Here is a 14,481-nt window from a genome sequence, read left to right on the forward strand (position 1 = left end):
GGGGGGGGGGGGGGGGGGGGGGGGGCGGATCTGGGTGGCTCAGTTGGTTAAGCGTCCGACTGAGCATTGGGCTCAGGTTATGATCTCGTGGTTCATGATTTTAAACCCCGTGTAGGGCTCTGTGCTGACATCTCAGAGCCTGGAGCCTGCTTCGGATTCTGTGTCTCCCTCACTCTGCCCCTCCCCCAGGTGTGCTCAGCCTCTCAAAAATAAGTGAAAAAGAATTCTTTTCAAAGAAAGTCTTTTTGTAGAATAAAACACTCTTCCACTTGAGTATGTGGCAATATCTGTGGGAACACAGAAAATGGAAAGTAGCAATAAGACAAAGCATTTACATGTCTCTCATTTCTCAAGACTCAGAAGTCTAGAGAGGACCCCTGCTGTTCCCATACATTAATATGCTATATTCCTATTTGATGGATTAGGTCCAAAAGTTTGTGAATGTAAAGAAGTGACACCAGCTATTTGGTGACAGAGCAAAATGCAGAGTTCTAGTCAAATACATCATCCAGTCATGTGAGTGGATGTTAATAGCAATGACAAATTTGTTTGCAGTGTTATTCAAGAAAACAAAAAGGCTGAAACTGCAATATAAATGTCCTAATATATCAAATTCCTGTCTTTAAAAAGGCAGAAAACCAGCAGCTGAATGAGATCTCATGGTTGAGAGGAGGTTTTTTTTAAAGCTCTAATGACTCTGAGACCACTAGAAATACTGACCTGCAGCCCAAAAGTGTTACTTGATGAAGACAAACACACCAGGATCAACAGTTTTAGGTGGTCAAATCACTCACTCATCAATTCATTTAATACTTTCTGAGAACACCATTTTGTTGTAGGAATTGAGAAAGGCATTAGATAAATCAGAGAAGTTTGCTCAAGGCAAATAAAAAGAGAAGTGCACTAGACACAAAAAGGGGATGTATCCATTTGGAATTAATTTAGCTGCAAGAAACCAAAAAAAATTACAGTAACTGAAAGAAACAGGGTTGCTTATTCTCTCTATAATAAAATACCCAAAGAAGGTAGTCACTGGCATTGATTAGGCTGACCAGTGATACCATCTGGGACACATAGTTTTATTTACCCCTCCGTTTCACAACACTGATCATTGTAGCTGTTGGTTTTTACCACACAAAAGGCCTCTCAAAACCTAATGGCTTAATCAACAAGTGATTATGTCACGTGTGTGCAAGTCAGTTGTGACATTCTGGTTAAGAGCAATCCTACACCTCAGCTATTCTCAGTGGGATCCACTCAGGTATTCACAATCACGTACACGTCAGTTGGAAAGGACTGGCTTTGCTGATGTTAACTGAGAACTCTTACATGGCTAGGGTCTTGCCCAGAACACCTGGGCTCACTCTGGCCCTTGTGATTTCTAGTCACCCAGCAGGCTATCTTGGATCTGTTTTCATGGGCAGGCAGGAATTCAAAAGACTGAGTGGAAATGTGTAAGCCCTGGGCTCAGAATTGGCCCACTGTACTGTGCTGAATTCTACTGGGAAAAGAAAGTCACAAGGACAGCCCAAACTTAAGAGAAAGGGAAAAGGACTTCAAACTTTGATGAGAAGAACAATGAGGTGTGAATACAAAAGGAGAATATTGACCTTTTTGTAAATAATCTACCAATCTCTCTTCTGGCCAAAATAATTCATAACCTTCTCATATGAAAAAGATATCCATTCCCTCCTGACATCTGCAAAAGCTTCATGTAATCACATCGTCATTTTTTTTTAAGTTTGTTTATTTTCAGAGAGAATGAGACAGCGCACACAAGCAGGCTTTACACCGTCATCACAGAGCCCAAAGCAGGGCTCAAACTCATGAACTGTGAGATTGTGACCTGAGTCTAAATCAAGAGTCTGATGCTTAACCAACTGAGCCACCTAGGTTGCTCCAATTACACCATCACTCTTAAAAGTCTGGGTTTTGAGGATCTATACCCAGTAAAGGTTATTTGTTGAGTCCAGAGACTCAACAAATGAGACAGAGAATGGGAAAAACCACAATAGATGGTATTATTTAAAGAGAGGAAATGAGGGGCACTCGGGTGGCTCAGTCGGTTAAGCGTCCGACTTCGGCTCAGATCATGATCTCACAGTTTGTGGGTTCAAGTCCCTCATCAGACTCTGTGCTGACAGCTCATAGCCTGGGACCTGCTTCAGATTCTGGGTCTCCCTCTATCTCCACCCCATCCCCCGCATGCTCTTTCTCAGAAACAAACATTAGAAACAATTTTTTAAAAGGGGAAGTGAGAGTACATGGCATTTTCTGGTCCATAGCAATTTTAAATTCCCACCCAACAAATGTTGCCAGATCCTCAAATATGGGAGCAGGAAATGTTTCTTAATTACAGCTCAGTTCTGTTCTCTGGGACTGGCCTCCAGTCCAACAACCTCTATTAATTCTAGGAATGGCTCAAAAAACCATTCTCTATGCAATTCACTTTTCCCTCCAGGTTCTTGATGTCACCTTCTGAGATATCCTTTCTTTCATATAATAAATGGCCTGTTATTGGGACGCCTGGGTGGCTCAGTTGTTTAAGCACCTGGTTCTTGATTTCAGCTCAGGTCAGTCTTGTGGTTCTTGAGGTCAAACCCCACATTGGCCTCTGTGCTGACAGCATGGAGCCTACTTGTGATTCCTTGATTCCCTCCTTCCTTCCATTCTTCCTTCCTTCCTTTCTCTCTCTCAAAATAAATGAATAAAAATAAATTTAAGAAATAGCCTGTGCTTGCATCTGAGTAACCTTTTTCAACCTGCATCCTTCCAATGTACATAAAATCAATTGATAAACTTATAAAATCTGAGTCCCTTTGAACACAGCTAGTGATATGCTGCTATTACAAGACCCTTAAAAACTTTGTGAGCTTTCTATATATCGGAGTATGTTCTCCACTTGGGAAAAATCCACACCTAACACTAATTTTCAAATATGCCTCTGTCTTAACTCATAGCACATTGGGCACGGCAGTTTCCTGCAGGACACTGCACTTAAAGATTCCTATAAAACATTTTTCCAGCTGAGAGTTTCTTCTAAATACCTCCTTAATTCTTTCAGACATCTTTACAAAGGGTCTTAGAGGAACACTCCTTATTTTCTCTGTACACTTAGGCTGTATTCCACCTTAAGAAACTGTTATTAGCTGAGAAGAACAGAGATAATAGTTTCATTTTCTATCCCTGCCAGGTCTCCTTCCTCCATGTTCCCTGTAAATTCTACTTGTAAACTTAATAGTTCTTATTTTAGCTTATGTATCCCTTGTAGCTCCTTATTACCTGCAGTAAAAAAATGAGGTAACTGACAAGCTGATTAGGTACATTTTTTTTTTAACTTTCCAAGTTACTAAAGGCAACATTTGCCAATGATTTCACAACTACATAATACAGGGCTTCACTTTCCAAGCTCCAGTTTTCAGCTTCTGTTAATTGCTCATTATTTTCACAGCTTTTTGTGACTCCCTGGACCCAAAGCCAATGTTCGTACATGCATAAGCCCATTTGGGAATCAGAATTTGCTTTGTAACAAGCCACCTCACAATCTGGTAGCTTAAAAGCAAGAAGTGTACAGGTCACCTGGGCAGATCTTCTGGGTGTGCTGGCCTTAGGTCTTTTCGCAAGACTCACTCATGCACCTGCAGACAACTACAGCTTGACTAGTGCTAACTTTGCTGATCTTGGCAAGGATATCTCCTATGTCAGAGGCTTTCTTTATAACAGCTGGACCAGCTCTGTGCTTGTGATCTCTTATCTTCCAGCAGATCAATCCTGATGTGTTCTCATGGTGTGGCAGAAATCCAATCAAGTGAGCAGAAACACAAGTGTCTCTTGAGACCAAGGCTTGGAACTGAACAGCATTGCTTCTGCTGTGTTCTGTTGCCCAAAGGAAGTCATAACCAGATTAAAGGGTGGGGAAACAGACTCCATGTCTTGATGGCACTTTCTGCAAAGCCATGTACAAAGGGAAAGAGACATGAGGAAGGGAGTAAAAGACTGTTTTTGCAAACAATTTCACAGAAGCATGTAGAGTTTTATTCTGTTATGTATCACTTCATTATTCCAGATAACTTCAGTTATCCAATCCAGGTGATCCTTTGCCACCATGTAAATAACCTATTTTATATACTTTCATGCAAGGAGTTTAATATTCCTTGATAGTGCATGCCTTTAAATTATTACACTAGAGTTTTCAAATAACGATTTTTGAATTATACTATGTTTACTCCATTTACAAGCTTGTAGATTTTGGTAAGAGGGCTTTCCTTTTGTTCCTTTTCACTCTTAGTTCCTGTGTGACTGAATACATGGATAACTTCAACGTGTTATAATGAGTCACGATTCTTTTAGATGTTCAAATTGTTCTAAATCTGGCTAGTGGGAAGTGAATTAGCTGGCTCTTTTGTAATTCTGTCATGACTCATTGGTGTTTGACACCTCCTCTTTGTCATTACAGTGCATCCCACCAAAAAAGTACAGTTAGAGTACTCTGTTCAAAATTGAGTTATCAATTTGATATAAATAGGTTCATTTGTTTTTATTTATATTCAATTTAAGGGTTTGATTTTTTCCATTTTATTTTTTGAATACGTAGAACATTTACATGGCTTATAAGCAAATATAAAATGTAGCTGTGACCACTAGATATCACTTAGAAAAAGATGAATTGACTCTATCTCAAACTATACTCAGAATGAGCAAATGTAAAAATGAAACCATACAAGTTACAAAAAAAAAAAAAAAAGTAAATTTTTCTTTATAATCAAGGGTAGGGGAGGTTTTTAAAAATATGACTCAAAATCTAAAACCAGTATGATAAAAGAGACTGGAGGCTGGGATGATGGCAGAATGAAAGGACCTTAAGGTCATAAAGATACTCACTGGACCTGAGAAAAGAGTGGAGGGTATCAGTGAGACCCTTAACAAAGACATAAAAAAAAAAAAAAAAAAAAACTAAGCAGTGATGAACACAATAAATGAGATTAAAAAGATAGACTAGAAGAATCAGAAGAATAAATTAGCAACATGGATGATAGATTAATGGGAAATAATCAAGCTGAGGTGAGAAAAAAGTACGCAAAATGAGAAGAGACTTAGGGAACTCACTGACTCCATCAAGTGTTAAAAACATTAACTTTATAGGGATTCCAGGAGGAGAGAGAGAGTAAAGGGGGAGGCAGAACATTTATTTGTGGAAATAACAGCTGAAAACTTCCCTAATCTTAGGAAGGAAAGAGACATCCAGATCCAGGAGGTACAGGCATCCCTCATCAAATCAAACCAAGGAGGTCCACACCAAGACACATAGTAATTAAACGGTCAAAAAAAAAAAAAAAGTAGTTATAAAGAGAGGATTTTAAAAGCAGCAAAAGAAGACAGTTACATATAAAGGAAAACCCATAAGGCTATTAAAAGATTTTTCAGCAGAAACTTTGCAGGACAAAGTGGCATGATATATATTGTCAAAGTGCTGAAAGGAAAAAAAAAAAAAATCTGTAAAGAATACTCTATCCAGAAAGGCTATTTATTCAGAATAGAAGGAGAGATGAAGAATTTCTCAAACAAAAACTAAAGGAGTACAAGACCACTGAATCAGCCCTGTGAGAAATGTTAGAGGGGAGTCTTCGAGTAGAAAGTAAAGACCAGATGTAAGAATATGAAAAGTAGGAAACACAAAAGCAGTAAAAGTATATCTGTAAAAATCAGTCAAGGGATTCACAAAATAAAAGGATTTAAAATACAACACCATATACCTAAAATGTGGGGAGGAAGGGTAGTAACAAATTGATTCAAACATAAGTGACCATCAAGTTAATATAGACTGATATATGCAGAAGCTGTTATATATAAATAAATTGGTAACCACAAATCAAAAACCAGTACAGACATGCAAAGAATAAAGAGAAAGAAATCCAAGTGCATTGCTAAATACCAGCAAACCATAAAAAAGAGCAAGAGAAGGACCAGAGAAAAACAAAAAAAGTAACAAAATAGCAATAAATACATATCTATCATTACTTTGAATGCAAATGGACTAAATGCTCTCATCAAAAGACAGAGAGCAATGAAATGGATTAAAAAAAAAACCAAGAGCATAAACAATCTTTACACTAAGACTCATTTCAGACCTTATGACACCTGCAGATTGAAAGTGAAGGGATAGAAAAACAGTTATTATGTAAATGGATGTCAATAGTAAGCTGGTACACTAATAATTATATAGGACAAAACAGACTTTAAAACAAAGACTGTAAAAAGAGATAAGGGACACTACATGATAATAAAGGAGACAATCCACAAGAAGATGTAACAATTGCAAATATTTATGTACCCAACACGGAGGCAACCAAATACACACAACAGTTAATAACCAACCTTCTTTTCAGTACACATATTACATCCTCCAGAATAGATCACATATTAGGACACAAAACAAATCTCAAAAATTCAAAAAGATCAAAGTCATACCATGCAACTTTTCTGACCACAATACTATAAAACAACACTTAGAAATAAGCAAGAAAAAAATCTGGAAAGAGAACAAACATGTGCAGGTAAAACAGCATGCTACTAAACAATATAAAACAGATCAATAAGTCAAAGTAATCAAAAATTACATTTAAAGAAATGAAAACAAAAACACAATGGTCCAAAATCTTTCACATGTAGCAAAAGCAGTTCTAAGAGGGAAGTTTTTAGAAATACAGACCTACCTCAGGTAGCAAGAAAAATCTCAAATAAACAACCTAACCTTACAGTTAAAGGATCTAGAAAAAGAACAACAAACAAAACCCAAATCCAGCAGAAGTAAGGAAACAATAAATATTAGAGAAATAAATGATGTAGAAATTTAAAAAACGAAAACAAAAAACAGAACAGATCAATAAAACCAGGAGTTGATTCTTTGAAAAGGTAAACAAAATTGATAAACCTCTAGCCAGACTCATGGAAAAAAAAAGAGAGAAGACTCAAACAAGATCACAAATGAAAGGGGAAAAATAACAACCAACATAACTGAAGCAGGAAGAAATAGAAAATTTAAACAGACCGATTACCAGCAATGAAATTGAATCACTAATCAAAAAACAAAACTCTCGGATCAGACAGCTTCATAGGTGAATTCTACCAAACATTTAAAAAAGAGTTAATACCTATTCTTCTCAAACTATTCCAAAAACAGAAGAGGAAGGAAAACTCCCAAATTCATCATGAGGCCAATATTACCCTGATACCAAAACCAGATGAAGACACCACCAAAAACAAAGCTAGAGCCCAATATGTCTGATGAACATGGATCCAAAACTCCTCAACAAAATATTAGCAAACTGAACCCAAAAATACATTTAAGAAGTTATTCACCATGATCAAGTGAATAACTTGGGATGCAAGGGTGGTTCAGTATTTGTACATCAATCAGTGTGATACATCATATTAATAACAGATGCGGAAAAAGCACCTGACAGAGTACAACATCCATTCATGATAAAAATGCCTCAACAAAGTAGATTAAGGGGGAATATAACTCAACATAATAAAGGCCATATATGAGGGGCGCCTGGGTGGCTCAGTTGGTTGAGCGTCCGACTTCAGCTTAGGTTACGACGTCATGGTTCATGAGTTCAAGCCCATGTCAGGCTCTGGTGCTGACAGCTCAGAGCCTGGAGCCTGCTTCAGATTCTGTGTCCCCCCCTCTCTCTCCACTCCACCCCTGCTTGTGCTCTGTCTCTTTCAAAAGTGAATAAACATTAAAAAAAATTAGAGCATGAGCAGGGGAGGGGCAGAGAGGGGGGAGACACAGAATCCAGAGCAGGCTCCAGGCTCTGAGCTGTCAGCACAGAGCACGACACGGGGCCTGAACTCATGGAGTGTGACATCATGACCTGAGCTGAAGTCAGAGGCTCAAATGACTGAGCCACCCAGGCGCCCCAAACATAAAAAAAAATTTTTTAAATAAAAAATAAAGGCCATATATGAAAAACCTACAGTTAACATCATACTCAGTTGGGAGAAACGAAGATCTTTTCCCTCGAGGTCAGAAACAAGATGGCTTTTATTCAACATATCAGTAGAAGCCGTAGCCATAGCCATGACACAACAAAAAGAAAAAGCATCCAAATTGATAAGGAAGAAGTAAAACTTTCACTATTTGCAGATGACATGATACTATACAGAGAAAACCGAAAGACTCCACCAAAAAAACCTACTAGAACTGATCAATGAATTCAATAAGATCACAGGATATGAAAGTGAAATCAAAACATACAAATAAACAAACAAACAAAAAAAAACAAGCACATTCACAATTGCATTAAAAATAATAAAATACTTAAGGAAAGAGATGAAACACCTGTCCTCTGAAAACTATAAAACATTGATGAAAGAAATTAAAGATGACACAAAGAAACGGAAAGACACTCCATGCTTATGGATTGAAAGAATATTGTTAAAATATTGTTAAAATATTGAAACAATATTGTTAAAATGTCTACACTAGCCAATCTACAGATTTAATGCAATCTGTATCAAAATACCAACAGCATTTTTCACAAAACTAGAATCCTCAACAATCCTAAAATTATTATGGAACCACGAAAGACTCTGAATAACCAAAGCTATCTTGAAAAAGAAAAACAAAACTGAGAGTATCAGAATTCCAGACCTCAAGTTTCATTACAAAATTGTAATAATCAAAACAGTAAGGTACTGGCACAAAAACAGATCAATAGAACGGAATACAAAGCCCATAAATAAACCCTCAATTACACAGTCAATTAATCTTTAAGAGGCAAGAATACTCAATGGGGAAAAGACAGTCTCTTCAACAAATGATTTTGGAAAACCTGGACAGCTACAGGCAGAAGAATGAAACTGGATCACCTTCTCACACCACACACAAAAATAAACTCAAAATGGATTAAGAACTTAAATGTGAAACCTAAAACCATAAAAATCCTAGGAGAGAGCACAGGCAGTAAGGTCTCTGACACTGTTCATAGCAACATCTTTTTAGATAGGTCCTCTAAGGGAAATAAAACCAAAAATAAACCATTGGGACTGTATCAAAATAAAAAAAAAAAAAAACTTCTGCCTTTGAAACAGCTAATAAAACTAAAAGCCAACCTAGTAAATGAGAGTATATATAAATAACATATCTGATAAAGGGTTAGTATCCAAAATATACAAATAACCTACACAAAACCAAAAAAATAATAATGCAATTAAAAAATGGGAAGACACGAGCAGTTATTTCCCCAAAGATATAGAGACGGCCAACAGACACATAATAAGATGCTCAACATCACTCCTCATCAGGGAAATGCAAATCAAAACTACAATGTGATATCCCCTCATACCTATCAGAATGGCTAAAATCAAAAACTCAAGAAACAAGTGTTGGTGAGGATGTGGAGAAAAAGGAACCCTTGTGTATTGTTGGTGGGAATATAAACTGGTGCAGCCACTATGGAAGGCAGTATGGAGATTCCTCAAAAAATTAAAAATAGAACTACACTATGACCCAGTAATTCCACTACTGGCTACTTACCCGAAGAATTAAAAAAAAAAAAAAAAAAAAACACTGGAATTAAAAAAATTAAAGAATTAAAAAAATATATGGTGAATGGCATACTGCATAAACACATTTACAACCCATACCACAGAAGACTAATCTGCTAAATACAGCAAGAACTCTTAAAAATCAAGAACACTTAAATGAACAAAAATGGAAAAACCCATAACAGAAAAAATAGACAAAATACATTATTAGATATTTAGAAAACAAAATAAGTCAAAGAATGTATCTTAACTGCATAAAAAGTCACTCAACTTCACTTATAATAAAGAAAAAAATGACAACAACATGAAATAGTATTTCTTAACTAAAAGATTGGCAAAAATCTGAAAGCATGAGGTTGAACTCAGTTTTTGTGAGTGTGGAAAGTAAGAATCTCTTTCATATCTGGCTACTGTGATTGGAAAAGAATATAAACTTCCATGGAGTAGAGTTTGGGATTATCCAGCAAGACGACATGTGAATTCATCCTTGACAATGCAACCCACTTCTAAACATGTGGAATACATACCTCCCGAAATATGCCCAAGATTTATTTATTGACACACTGACTGTAAGCATAAGATTAGAAGTTAAAATATCCATGAATTGATGTCTATTTAATCCACTACATTCATGCAATGAAGTAACATGCAGTTATAGAAAACAGAGCAAAAGGTCCGTATTAATTGATATGGAACAATATCCAGAAAAAATGAGAAAATCAGGGAAATTTTATAGTGCACTATTTTGTATGCGGGTCAAAAAAGAAAAGAAGTGGTTATGTTTGCCCTTTTTAAATGAGTAGTTTAAGTAATAAGTATGTGAACAGTAGGTCACATTTTTTGCTTCATACCCAAAAAGGGACAAATTGGCATGGAAATTTGTTAAGGATCCAGGTTATAATAAGACCTAAGTGTGTGATTTTAAATAAGGATGAAGACTGATTGAATCTGAACTTCAGGGAGATGTCCCCTCACACCACAAGTGGTGATTTAGGAGGAGACATGAGCAGTCTCAAGAGACCAGTTAAAGACTGTGACAACAACCTAGGATGGATGGTTAAATGGAGGAATCTGAGAAATGTCTTCCAGAGAAAAATCTGAGAAAATACCGCAGAAAGTCTTCGGCTGTAACTGGGAGGCCACATTGAAGGTAATTAATTTCTTACAGTTGGGTTACTAGACAAATGTTCAAAAAATTACAGATTTACAAGTAGTAGTAGTCACTCTTATTGTGGTATCATGACCAAGTGAGGCTGCTGACATTTGGGTTAAACTCAAGAAATGGTCCCACATTCTAGAACACTCCTCAGCTGACTGACAAACCTTCTCATACTGCATAGCTCAACCCGCCCACCATACATCTCTGCCTGCTGGGAGGATTTCTGACCCAGTGTCTCTTGGACTTCTTCCTTGAGGCTTCCATGATGCGTTGTGCATATTTCTACCACCAAATTTAACACATTGTTATTAAATCCGCTTCTCTCTTACCCATAAAATATGGCCATCTTAAAGGGAAGATAATTTTACCCATCCATGCTTTCCCTGTGACAAGGCAAGTGTCCAGCATGTACAAGGTGTTCAGGAAGTGTTGGTTAAATGAATGAGTGAAGGACTGAATGAGTTCAATTTGGCATGAAAAAAAATGCAAAATCATCTTTTTTTGTTAAAGAATGAACAAGTAGATTGATTTAAATCATCAAGCCTGGTGGAATGCTTTAACCTGGAAAAGATGTGAGCATTTTTTAGATTTTCTCTGGAAAATGAAAATACTAATTATTTGTAGACCTAGTCACTGAATCCTGCCTAATTTTCTTACTGATAGCTTGCTTAATGCTAGTCATGAAGACAGTCCCCAGAGATCCAAGGGAATTATCCAAACTTCATCAATCCAAAATCTTAGTAAGGAGGATTAATTAGATCAGGCTGCTGCCTTCACTTTGGATTCTTTCGGAATGAGCTAACATCAGGCCCCGGAATTATATGCGCTGAATTCTATCCTATACACAGCCACACACAATCCGTGTAAAACACTAGTGGTGTTGATACCTCAATTTTAGGAACTGAAAACTTTGTGAAACCGAATGCAGTAATTTACACCAGACTGTGTATCTTGTCCTTTGCTGCATTCTCAGCCAGGGCATCACTATAAGATTTTCTCTGTTAATTAAATTTTAACAGTGAATGCTTTCTTTAAAAAAAATTTAGAAGTAATTTTTTAAGGAATGAAAAAGTACAAAAAGTAGAAAACATTTTTTTTTTCTAAATCTGATAATTTATGCTAAGGAAATGGCCACAAATAGAATTATTTTGTTGCTAAGACTGTTCAACATCACTTTTAAGTATCAGAAAACAGGGAATATCTTACATGCTCAAACAATGGAAGCATATTTAAGAGAACTACCAATTACATGGTGTAAGTTTCTCAAACCTCAGATTTTTCTTCTCTCCCTACCCCAAAAACCTACTCCCCACTGGCAGTTAATTTTTTTGTAGTCTTTCATAAAGAAAAATAGAAGTTCTCACAAGCAAATACCTCATCTTATCAAACTAACAAACTCCCCACACTTGCCATCACCCTTGCCTTTCTTAGAACTACAAAGGACAATGTGTCCAAAAAACCAAATTCCCCAGATGACTCTGGTTTCATTTTCTTAGGAGACTTTCCACTCTACTCTTCTGGATTATTCTGCTCACTCATGTTTCTTCTAAAAAGGCAAACAAATGCGGCCAAAGCTTTATTTTCTGATCCTTGCTGAAGGAAATCTTCTAATCACTATGACTGAATGTAACCTTAAATTAATGGACACAGACCTTAGATTGGCTCTCAACACTGATTAGCAACCCTAGCAAGTTTCTCTAGTAAGCTTGCTTTCTTTTGCCCAAAGTCAGTCCTTTGTACCTTCTTCCCTCTCCCCTAGACTGCTCTCACATCCCTCCAGACTTCAACTAATTCTCTCATACATCATTAGGAAAAAGCCAAGCACACATATATCTTCAAATTCCCTTACCAAATTTATAAACATACTTGAAGCCATCTTCTTCTTCAGTCCTGTTACAAATAATTTCCTCATTCCCATTAAATACCATTTATCAACCTGTCCTGTGGATTTTACTTCTTGCTGTCTTCAAGAATTTTTTTCTTCAGTTATCCATTCTCTGTTGCATTACCCGTGTCTCTTCTCATTTACATTTTTTTAAATCAGCATACATATTTGCTTATGAATTTTCATTTTAAAGTTAAAAATAACTCTCCATTATTTTCTAGAAACCTGGAAACTATACTTGGTAACTTCTTCCTCAGTTCAGTATAGTCAATGCCATTGTTGGGATAGGTCTTAAATCTACTGAATCTCCTTAAATCATTGTATCATTTCTGCAAGCAACTATCATTTCTCCACTGAACTATTGTTCTAGTAACCTTCTAAATGAACACCCTATTACTAGTCTCTGATCAAACAATTCTTCATGAATCTTCTAGGAAACATTTTAGATATGGCCTATACTTCTCATTGTAAAGTTGTACATAATCTGATTCCTGTGCACACCTCCTCCTTCACATCAGGACACTCTTCGACTTGTCTATTATGTACCACTCACAATAACCTTCTTGAAGATATTTCTGCCTCTATCCAATCTCTCAAGCAAATGAGAAATTCAACTTCAATAATCCTTGGGAATTCCCAACATGAACATTTGTTATGAAAAATCTTACGGTACTTATACAGCAACAGGAAGTATACAAAACTCATTTGGTTATTGACTACCTTTGCACATATGTTAGTGTTGAGATGCTCATTACCCAGGTGCACGTGGTCCATGCTTTCTAGTTACAGACAGGACTACTACTGTGCCATGCTGGGGCCCAAAGATCCCTGGAAGTACTTTCCTACGTACACCATACTTTGCTCTGAGAACTTGCTTTTAAGTCCCAGTATTCTAGGACTCTTCATCCTTCTCTTCTTTTCAGTCAAGACTCTCACTTCTCTACTTCATTGCTTCTCAGGGTATTCTCTCTTTTATCTCCCCATTAAGGTTGCCTACCATTCCATTTCTCTTATTCATTTCACTGCCAAACCTAAATGCTCTGGTTTTCTAGATATACTGCCTTTACTTACTTACCTCACATTAATACCTCGTCCTGCATCATCTTGGGTTCTTCCAAATAGAAATGCTCTTGTCAAGATCACCAAAAAAGTACATGTTGCCAGATTTAATTGACATTTTTTAAAGTAGGTTTCACACCCAGAGTGGAGCCCAACATGAGCCTTGAACTCAGGAGCCTGAGATCAAGAGACTGATGCTTAACTGACTTAGTCACCCAGGTGACTATTTTATTGACATTTCTAAACATTTTCACTCCATCTCTCAGAATCCTTCTACATATTTTCTCCTCCTCAAAACACCCTACATTTTTGCTTTTATAGCACACTCTCCTAATTTTGTTCAAATCAGGCCTACCCATGTCTTTTTAGTTACCTTTTCAAGTTTCTCGTCCACCAGATACATAAATATTTAATTTTTTCAGGTTCTAGGAAGAAAGGCATTATAAAACCCATTTGACTGACTTTCTGGACCTACTTCTGTCTAGTCAAGAAAGGTATGGGTTGTTCTGGGGTTAGAACCCCAGGTAATCCTAAAGTCAATTCCTTTATTAGTGCAATTGATTTGGACTCTTGGCCCATTCTGAAAGGACAGATTTAATCATCAAGTTTCTTGATTCGCAGTCTAGGGGCTACTTAGGGGCATTACTTAGCTCTGCCTCAAACCTGTCCTGTTTGGGAAAGACTGGTATATCCAAGATAGCAATAGGGTCCATTCCTTAAGAGGGAAATTTCACCTTCAGGGATCTGTTTCTTCCTCTATGGCCCTCATTCTCTGAAAGGCCTTGAGTTGAGCCCACTAACAGCCTTGAACAGACAAAATAAA

At 36.9% G+C, this 14,481-nt stretch overlaps 1 protein-coding gene across 8 annotated transcripts in view; it reads right to left on the reverse strand.

Annotated features, from left to right (window-relative positions):
• The window catches only part of LOC125932768 (uncharacterized), a 789,340-nt gene that overhangs the window by 551,489 nt on the left and 223,370 nt on the right, over window positions 1-14,481 (reverse strand). The gene's annotated exons all lie outside the window — the stretch shown is intronic.

Source organism: Panthera uncia, chromosome D2 (assembly GCF_023721935.1).
Source record: "Panthera uncia isolate 11264 chromosome D2, Puncia_PCG_1.0, whole genome shotgun sequence".
NCBI lineage: Eukaryota > Metazoa > Chordata > Mammalia > Carnivora > Felidae > Panthera > Panthera uncia.